The sequence below is a fragment of the Anarhichas minor genome, unplaced genomic scaffold, assembly GCF_050575085.1.
Source record: "Anarhichas minor isolate MPS153535 unplaced genomic scaffold, ASM5057508v1 ptg000026l, whole genome shotgun sequence".
NCBI classification, from domain to species: domain Eukaryota; kingdom Metazoa; phylum Chordata; class Actinopteri; order Perciformes; family Anarhichadidae; genus Anarhichas; species Anarhichas minor.
The window spans coordinates 19,396,555-19,405,171 of NW_027466472.1; the positions used below are offsets into that span (position 1 = coordinate 19,396,555).

Below are 8,617 nucleotides of genomic sequence, written 5' to 3' on the forward strand. Positions count from 1 at the left end.
ATGCTTTTGAAGTTGTTAACCCTTTAGGCTCTGCAAAGACAATACATAAAATATTAGCTGTCTATGTATCTGATGATAATTTGCCAGTTCATGTAAGGTCTGACACAAACCACATGTCACTTGTTTTATTGTGTAGAGAGAAAGATTTCAAAACATTTGGGCATGCTAAGGTGTTCTCTGAATTACTAACAGACTTGAAGGATTTGGAGGAGAACGGGATCGTAGTATCAGATGAAACGGTAGTCAAAATAACCTTATATTGCATTGCAGGACATAATTTGGGCTCTCATGGCATTGGTGCCTTCACTGAAAATTTCAGTCACTCGCAATATTTCTGTAGGTACTGCCTAATAACCCGATCTGAATTTCAGGGTGACGATCCAAATCTGTGCGGAGCAGAGCGCACCATTGACAGCTACAACTCTGCTGTTGATTGCCTCCAGACCCAAGATAAACCAGATGTGGAAGGAGTAAAGTTCAAGTCAGTATTCAATTCTTTGAAATACTTGAATGTCTGTCAAAAGAAAGACAATTTGTTCCAGTGCTTTTGTGAAACTTCTAGGTCGAAGGCAGGTGGCATTGCTAAGAAGAATCTCCTTTAAAGTAAGTAAATTGTAAGTAAATTGTACACATATCTAACAAATATCTGAACATTTTAATTGGTACAAGAGCAGTTTGTGCAGATAATTAAGACAATTTACTCTAATCTTGCAACATTGAATTAATTTGCTCCTGCCACCTTTCAGACATTGCATTCAAACTCTAGTGGTTGTGGACTTGGATGGGAACAACTTGCTGGCTTTTATGACAACCAGGAAAACGGTGGGATTTTAATCCATTTAAATGCCCAAAGCAAGCAGTTGTTTTTTTTACTTTTAAAGATGATTTTTTTGTCATTCGTGTTTTATTGGACAGCAGAAGTAGAGAGACAGGAACCACAGTGGAGTGAGAAGGGATGATCTGCAACACATGGCCCAACGGGAATCAAACCTTTGTTGCTGCGATAACAATATGTGGTACGGGCTAAACCAGGTGAGGCACTGTTTTTATTTTTGAGTGTGAATTTAGCCATTTCATTTTAATTTGCAACCTTTGCATTGAAAAGAGTAAAAGTTGATGCTTGACATGATTTCATCTTTCACTTAAGAGGATGTATGTCCACCCCTTGTCTTTTTTCTCTTTATTCTTTCTTTCAGGTGTGATTACGACTACCAGCGGTTGTACTTCAGATGGATCTCATCACCCTCTTTGCTGTCCTACTAGTGTAACCTTATGATCGGATACATACAAGTGTTGTCAAGGATAAACAGAGGTAAGTTGTTGTAAAGTTCAATGTATGTTCATTTAACAAGAGAAGGCTTTAGGGTCTTCAATTTTTGTAAGCACTGTTTAGCCATTTCATGTTCAAACAGTGTATGCATGTATTGTTGATGTTAAGTACTGCATAAACCTAGGCATTTCATAATCCAATGTGATTTTAACTTCTTGCCAGAATAACCTTTTTTGACATACTGTGAAATTATTTTGACTTTATTGACATACCATACGTATTATGGCTATTTCTTATTCATGAATCATATTTGTAGCTTGACCTTTTTATCAAATCTTTAACCCTACTCTTTGTTTACCCTTTGGTAAGTTTGTTCTGTTTTACCCTCTTTAATGTTTTGTGTTTTTATAGTTTGATTGTTTTTTGTGTGAAGTATGGGAACCATTTTGCAACTGTGTAAGTGCTATATAAAGTTATATTATTGGTGATGTTACTGTTATTATTATTGTTAGTATTGTTAATGTTTTCTATGTTGTCTTTTTTTCTGGCTGGAAGATCATGCTAGCCCACAGCGAACACCAGATTGACTTGTGAGTCTTCAAGCAGAAATTATGACAACACCTACCTAAAGTTCCAGTTTCCTGAACAGCATACCCTGTCTGTATGAGACTCTGTCCCACCTGTCTTCAGTCAAGTCTGGACCCAATGACTCAGACACCAGTCTTGTCAAGGCTAATTAGAGGTAAGCAGTGCGATAGGTGCAACTCAAACTTCACTCAATCAATCATCCTCAGGTGCACGGTCTGAGCCAACCGCTTCATGCAAACATAGATGAAACCACTGGAATATAGTTTTGTATTAGTACTATTTGTTTTTTAGTGCTCTGAACTGATATCCCCCTTACATTACGTTTCACGTAGCAGTAAAATGTCATTAATTCTGTGTACTATCTTTCCAAAATCCACCCAAAAGGGGTTTGCACCTGTGTCTTTGCACCCAAGTGGGCCCTACAGTGCACTCTTATGTTTATTTGATGGTAAATGCTGGGGGTCATTGTTTCCTATTGAACTGGGTCTCCGCCATACAGTTTGATTTTTGTTAACGAGAAGGCAGTTATATTAGCTATTGTACACTGAATAGCTCAGTTATTCAAATGCAATACAACTCAACAACAGGATACAGCTTACTGTATTCTAGTTTCTCTATTTATTTTGCAACAGTAATTTAATTGATTTTAGAGATATTTAAAAAGTCTTAAAAGTCATTGAATTAAAAAAAATGAAAACAAAAAATGTAGAATTCATGGAATTAATAAGATGTGCAGATACCCTGGTTGTATCAAACATGATGATTGTCTTTACACTGTGTGCACAATTAATAGGCAAGTTGTATTTTTGGGTATTAATTTTATTGAACTACAGAGCTCTCGGTCAATCCAAAATGTTATAAACCTCAAACCTGAATATTTAATAAAGTAAAAGTGAGGTTTTGGCTTTCTTAGGAGAATATCTATGTGTGCACAATTATTGGGCAACTATTAGTGTGCACAATTATTAGACAGCTTCTTTTCCTCAGGCAAAATGGGCCACAAAAGAGATTTAACTGACTGAAAAGTCAAAAATTGTAAAAATAAATAAAAGTCTTTCAGAGGGATACAGCACTCTTGAAATTGCTAAGATATTGAGGCTTGATCACAGAACCATCAAACGTTTTGTTGCAAATAGTCAACAGGGAAAGTAAACGTGTTGAGAAAAAAAGATGCAAATTAACTGCCAAAGATTTGAGAAGAATCAAACGTGAAGCTACCAGGAACCCATTATCCTCCAGTAGTCATATTCCAGAACTGCAACCTACCTGGAGTGCCCAGAAGTACACGGTGTTCAGTGCTCAGAGACATGGCCACTATAAGGAAGGCTGAAACCCGACCACCACTGAACAAGACACATCAAGACTGGCCCAAGAAATATCGGAAGACAGATTTTTCAAAGGTTTTATGGACTGATGAGATGAGAGTGACTCTTGATGGTCCAGGTGGATGGGCCCGTAGCTGGATCAGTAACGGGCACAGAGCTCCACTTCGACTCAGACGCCAGCAAGTTGGAGGTGGGGTCCTGGTATGGGCTGGTATTATTAAAGATGAGCTAGTTGGACCTTTTCAGGTTGAAGATGGACTCAAAATCAACTCCCAAACCTACTGCCAGTTTTTAGAAGACACTTTCTTCAAGTAGTGGTACAAGAAAAAGGTCTGCAACTTTCAAGAAGACCATGATTTGTATGCAGGACAATGCTCCATTGCCCTACATACAAGTACTCCACTCCGTGGCTAGCCAGTAAAGGCCTTAAAGATGAAAGAATGATGACATGGCCCCCTTCCTCACCTGACCTAAACCCTATTGAGATCTTGTGGGCCCTTCTTAAACGGGAGATTTACGGTGAAGGAAAACAGTCCACCTGGGAGGCTGTGGTTGATCGTCAACAGATCAAGAAAGTGACAGAATCCATGAATGGAAGGCTTATTACTGAAAAGAAGGGGGGCTATAGTGTCACAGATTATTTTATTTTTTAAAATATCAATAACGTTTATTTGTAAATTTTGAGTTGTTTGTTTATTATTCTCACTTTAACAGATAAAAATAAACAAGTGACATGGGAACATTTTTCATTTAGTTGCATAATAATTGTGCACACATAGATATTCTCCTAAGAAAGCCAAAACCTCACTTTTACTTTATTAAATATTCAGGTTTGAGGTTTATTAACATTTTGGATTGACCGAGAGCACTGTCGTTCAATACCGTATTTTCCGCACTATAAGGCGCACTTAAAAGCCTTTCATTTTCTCAAAAAACGACAGTGCGCCTTGTAATCCGGAGCGCCTTATATATGGATCAATTGGTTGATCCATACTGGTTGTACACGGCGCTCTGTCAAAATGTTTCAGTACGACTGGTAAACTACAAAGCCGCACCGCGGTAAACACCGGTACTGCGCTTACTCCTAGTCCAACACCACTTGTGTGTATAAAGACCCCAAAATGGCACCTTTCAAGAGACACGCTTACGACGCTATTCTATTCTATGCGCTTTATAATCCGGTGCGCCCTATATATAAAAACAGTTCTAAAATAGGCCATTCATTGAAGGTGCGCCTTATAATCCGGTGCGCTTTATAGTGCGGAAAATACGGTAATAAAATGAATCCTCAAAAATAGAACTTGCCTAATAATTGTGCACACAGTGTATTGTTTGGAGGCATCTGTGTATTTAGGCTGCCTGTCGACAGAAATTAAACACATGCTGATGATGCCTTAGTGCTGAAATGTGTAGTTTTTTTACCATTCGACCTGATAGTTATTATTTTTTATTAAGTATAAAGTGCTGGTTTCTTCTAGGTCATTGGAGCTCAGTTTAACAGCAGAAGGCAGTAAATGTTTCTGTGTAGGCATCATGTTGAAGCACTGCATCAATCTAACTTTGCCTTTGTTTCTGTTTTTGGGTGCAGAGAGGATCATTCCAGTCCACAGTGAATACCTGATGGTCAACATACGAGTCCTCAAGTAGAACTGGTGAAAATACACGCTTCAAGTTCCAGCTTCCTGAACTTCATGTCCATGTGAGATGCTATACCATGTTGAGTGCCCTCTTCAGTCAAGTCTGGACTCAGTGACTCATTACTCTTGATCAACTCAGGGCAAGTGGCTAATCCTTTCATGTTTATTCATGGTTATCCTTCATATATATGGACACATGCTGTTTCTTCAAGATCTCAACACTGCTTTGTGAGTATATTGTACAAGATATTGTATCAGTTCAACCTGTTTTTCACAGAGAATGTTAGTTTCTTAAGGTATATCAATGATGGTCTGTACCTTGATTTACAATCTGCTTTATTTGATATTTCCTTTGTAATTTACAATAATCAGAAGTTGACTGAAATCTATGCCAACCAATTGTATTACGTTCTACATTGTACCGTATTTTTGTACCGTGATGTCTTATACATTGTCACTATATTTTTTACGGTAAAGTTCTGGCAACCACAGCTGCCGGTAATTTACCGTTAAGTTGCATTTTTCAATAAAATGCCGTAATGTATCATACAGTTGTACTGTGTTTTTTACTGAGAAAAACTGTAATTAGCTTCACAATATAGTTGCTGTTTATAAAGTTATTTACCGTAAACACGTTTATAACATGACTGTTATTTCTAAAGCAAATTACCGTAAACAGGTTTATGAAATCTCTTGTTTTTTATAGTAATTTACCGTAAACAAAAACAGTTCTCAACTGTGAAATCTACGGTTGCAAAAATAATATACCGTGATGTATTATACATTCTCACTTTATTTTTTACGGTGAAGTTCTGGCAACCACAGCTGCCAGTAATTTACCGTTAAATTGCATATTACCGTAAACAGGTTTATGAAATCTCTTGTTTTTTATAGTAATTTACCGTAAACAAAAAACAGTTCTCAACTGTGAAATCTACGGTTGCAAAAATAATATACCGTGATGTATTATACATTCTCACTTTATTTTTTACGGTGAAGTTCTGGCAACCACAGCTGCCAGTAATTTACCGTTAAATTGGATATTACCGTAAACAGGTTTATGAAATCTCTTGTTTTTTATAGTAATTTACCGTAAACAAAAAACAGTTCTCAACTGTGAAATCTACGGTTGCAAAAAATATATACCGTGATGTATTATACATTCTCACTTTATTTTTTACGGTGAAGTTCTGGCAACCACAGCTGCCGGTAATTTACCGTTAAATTGCATATTACCTTAAACAGGTTTATGAAATCTCTGTTTTTTATAGTAATTTACCGTAAACAAAAAACTGTTCTCAACTGTGAAATCTACGGTTGCAAAAAAGATATACCGTGATGTATTATACATTCTCACTTTATTTTTTACGGTGAAGTTCTGGCAACCACAGCTGCCGGTAATTTACCGTATATTACACAGAATTTTTTTTACAGTGTGTGTGAACTCGAAAATAACTTTGATTAAACTATATCACAAACTGTATTGCATCAAACAATCTTATCGAAAACTTGATTGTTGCTGAGTACATGGATAAATAAATATGAAACTGCATGTAGTCATCTACTGTTGCTAACATGCGGTCATTCTACTGCCTTGACTTTTTATTTTGAAATATTCTTACTTCCGGGTTACCTGCCTTCAACGTTGCAGTTGCAGATTTTGTTTTCATCACTAGATTCCGCTTGATCACCCTAATGACGTGACGTTTGTAAAAACCCAAATCCTTCTGAATGAATAGATCTCTCGCCGGGTGCGGTGGCGCGCGCCTGTAATCCCAGTTACCGGGAGGCTGAGGCTGGAGGATCGTTTGAGCTCAGGAGCTCTGAGCTGCAGTGGATATGCAGATCGGGTGTCCGCACTAAGTTCGGTATCGGTATGGTGGTCCTAGGGGAGCCTTGGACCACCAGGTCGTCTAAGGAGGGGTGCACCGGCCCAGGTCGGAGACGGAGCAGGTCAAAGCCCTCGTGCCGCTCAGTAGTGGGATCGCGCCTGTGAATAGACGCTGTAGTGCAGCCTGAGTAACACAGCGGGACCCAGTCTTTTTACACTCTTTATACTGTTCAACAAACAGCTGATACTACAACAACAAGGTGTTTACATGGCACAGCAGCTTCATCACTGCTTATAGTTCCCACGAAAACATTCAGAAGCCAGTTGTGTTTCTTTGTCCTACAGCGCCTCCACCTGGAGGAGAGGAATGATGAGCATCAATCACAGCATTCAGTGCAGCACCACAGATACAGCAGCAAACTAACGGGGCTTTCTTTATGACATTCAATCAACGTGATGGAGAGGTGAAAAGTCACAAACAAACACTTTTCTTTTGCATTTTGCATATTGATAAAAAGAAGCCACGGACGTGAAATATGTAGCTTCAATCATTAGAAGACCTCTTACATTTCAATCATCTCTTTTTCTCAGTTCATCATGTTTTCCTCATTATTTCATGGGTTTCCTCATCTTTACCAGAGACCAGATTCCTGCTGTATTTTCAGGGTCAAACTATGTTTTGTAGTTGCTGTAATCTGGATTTTATCACATAAATCAAGGATCATATTCAGAGGGACGTCTGTGCTGTGTGAACTCGAAAATAACTTTGATTAAACTATATCACAAACTGTATTGCATCAAACAATCTTATCGAAAACTTGATTGTTGCTGAGTACATGGATAAATAAATATGAAACTGCATGTAGTCATCTACTGTTGCTAACATGCGGTCATTCTACTGCCTTGACTTTTTATTTTGAAATATTCTTACTTCCGGGTTACCTGCCTTCAACGTTGCAGTTGCAGATTTTGTTTTCATCACTAGATTCCGCTTGATCACCCTAATGACGTGACGTTTGTAAAAACCCAAATCCTTCTGAATGAATAGATCTCTCGCCGGGTGCGGTGGCGCGCGCCTGTAATCCCAGTTACCGAGAGGCTGAGGCTGGAGGATCGTTTGAGCTCAGGAGCTCTGAGCTGCAGTGGATATGCAGATCGGGTGTCCGCACTAAGTTCGGTATCGGTATGGTGGTCCTAGGGGAGCCTTGGACCACCAGGTCGTCTAAGGAGGGGTGCACCGGCCCAGGTCGGAGACGGAGCAGGTAAAAGCCCTCGTGCTGCTCAGTAGTGGGATCGCGCCTGTGAATAGACGCTGTAGTGCAGCCTGAGTAACACAGCGGGACCCAGTCTTTTTACACTCTTTATACTGTTCAACAAACAGCTGATACTACAACAACAAGGTGTTTACATGGTACAGCAGCTTCATCACTGCTTATAGTTCCCACGAAAACATTCAGAAACCAGTTGTGTTTCTTTGTCCTACAGCGCCTCCACCTGGAGGAGAGGAATGATGAGCATCAATCACAGCATTCAGTGCAGCACCACAGATACAGCAAACTAACGGGGCTTTCTTTATGACATTCAATCAACGTGATGGAGAGGTGAAAAGTCACAAACAAACACTTTTCTTTTGCATTTTGCATATTGATAAAAAGAAGCCACGGACGTGAAATATGTAGCTTCAATCATTAGAAGACCTCTTACATTTCAATCATCTCTTTTTCTCAGTTCATCATGTTTTCCTCATTATTTCATGGGTTTCCTCATCTTTACCAGAGACCAGATTCCTGCTGTATTTTCAGGGTCAAACTATGTTTTGTAGTTGCTGTAATCTGGATTTTATCACATAAATCAAGGATCATATTCAGAGGGACGTCTGTGCTGTGTGAACTCGAAAATAACTTTGATTAAACTATATCACAAACTGTATTGCATCAAACAATCTTATCGAAAACTTGATTGTTGC

General features: G+C 38.8%; 1 long non-coding RNA gene across 2 annotated transcripts; it reads left to right on the top strand.

The window, feature by feature from the left end:
• Positions 1 to 440: 440 nt before the first annotated feature.
• On the top strand, positions 441 to 5,451 carry LOC142959442 (uncharacterized). Of its 2 annotated transcripts, XR_012956208.1 has the most exons (6): positions 441 to 481; positions 563 to 603; positions 747 to 1,032; positions 1,197 to 1,312; positions 1,826 to 2,012; positions 4,772 to 5,451. It is a non-coding gene; the product is annotated as an uncharacterized LOC142959442 (long non-coding RNA). The 2 variants fall into 2 exon arrangements; XR_012956207.1 differs by having other exon boundaries at positions 747 to 1,312.
• The last annotated feature ends 3,166 nt before the right edge of the window (positions 5,452 to 8,617 follow it).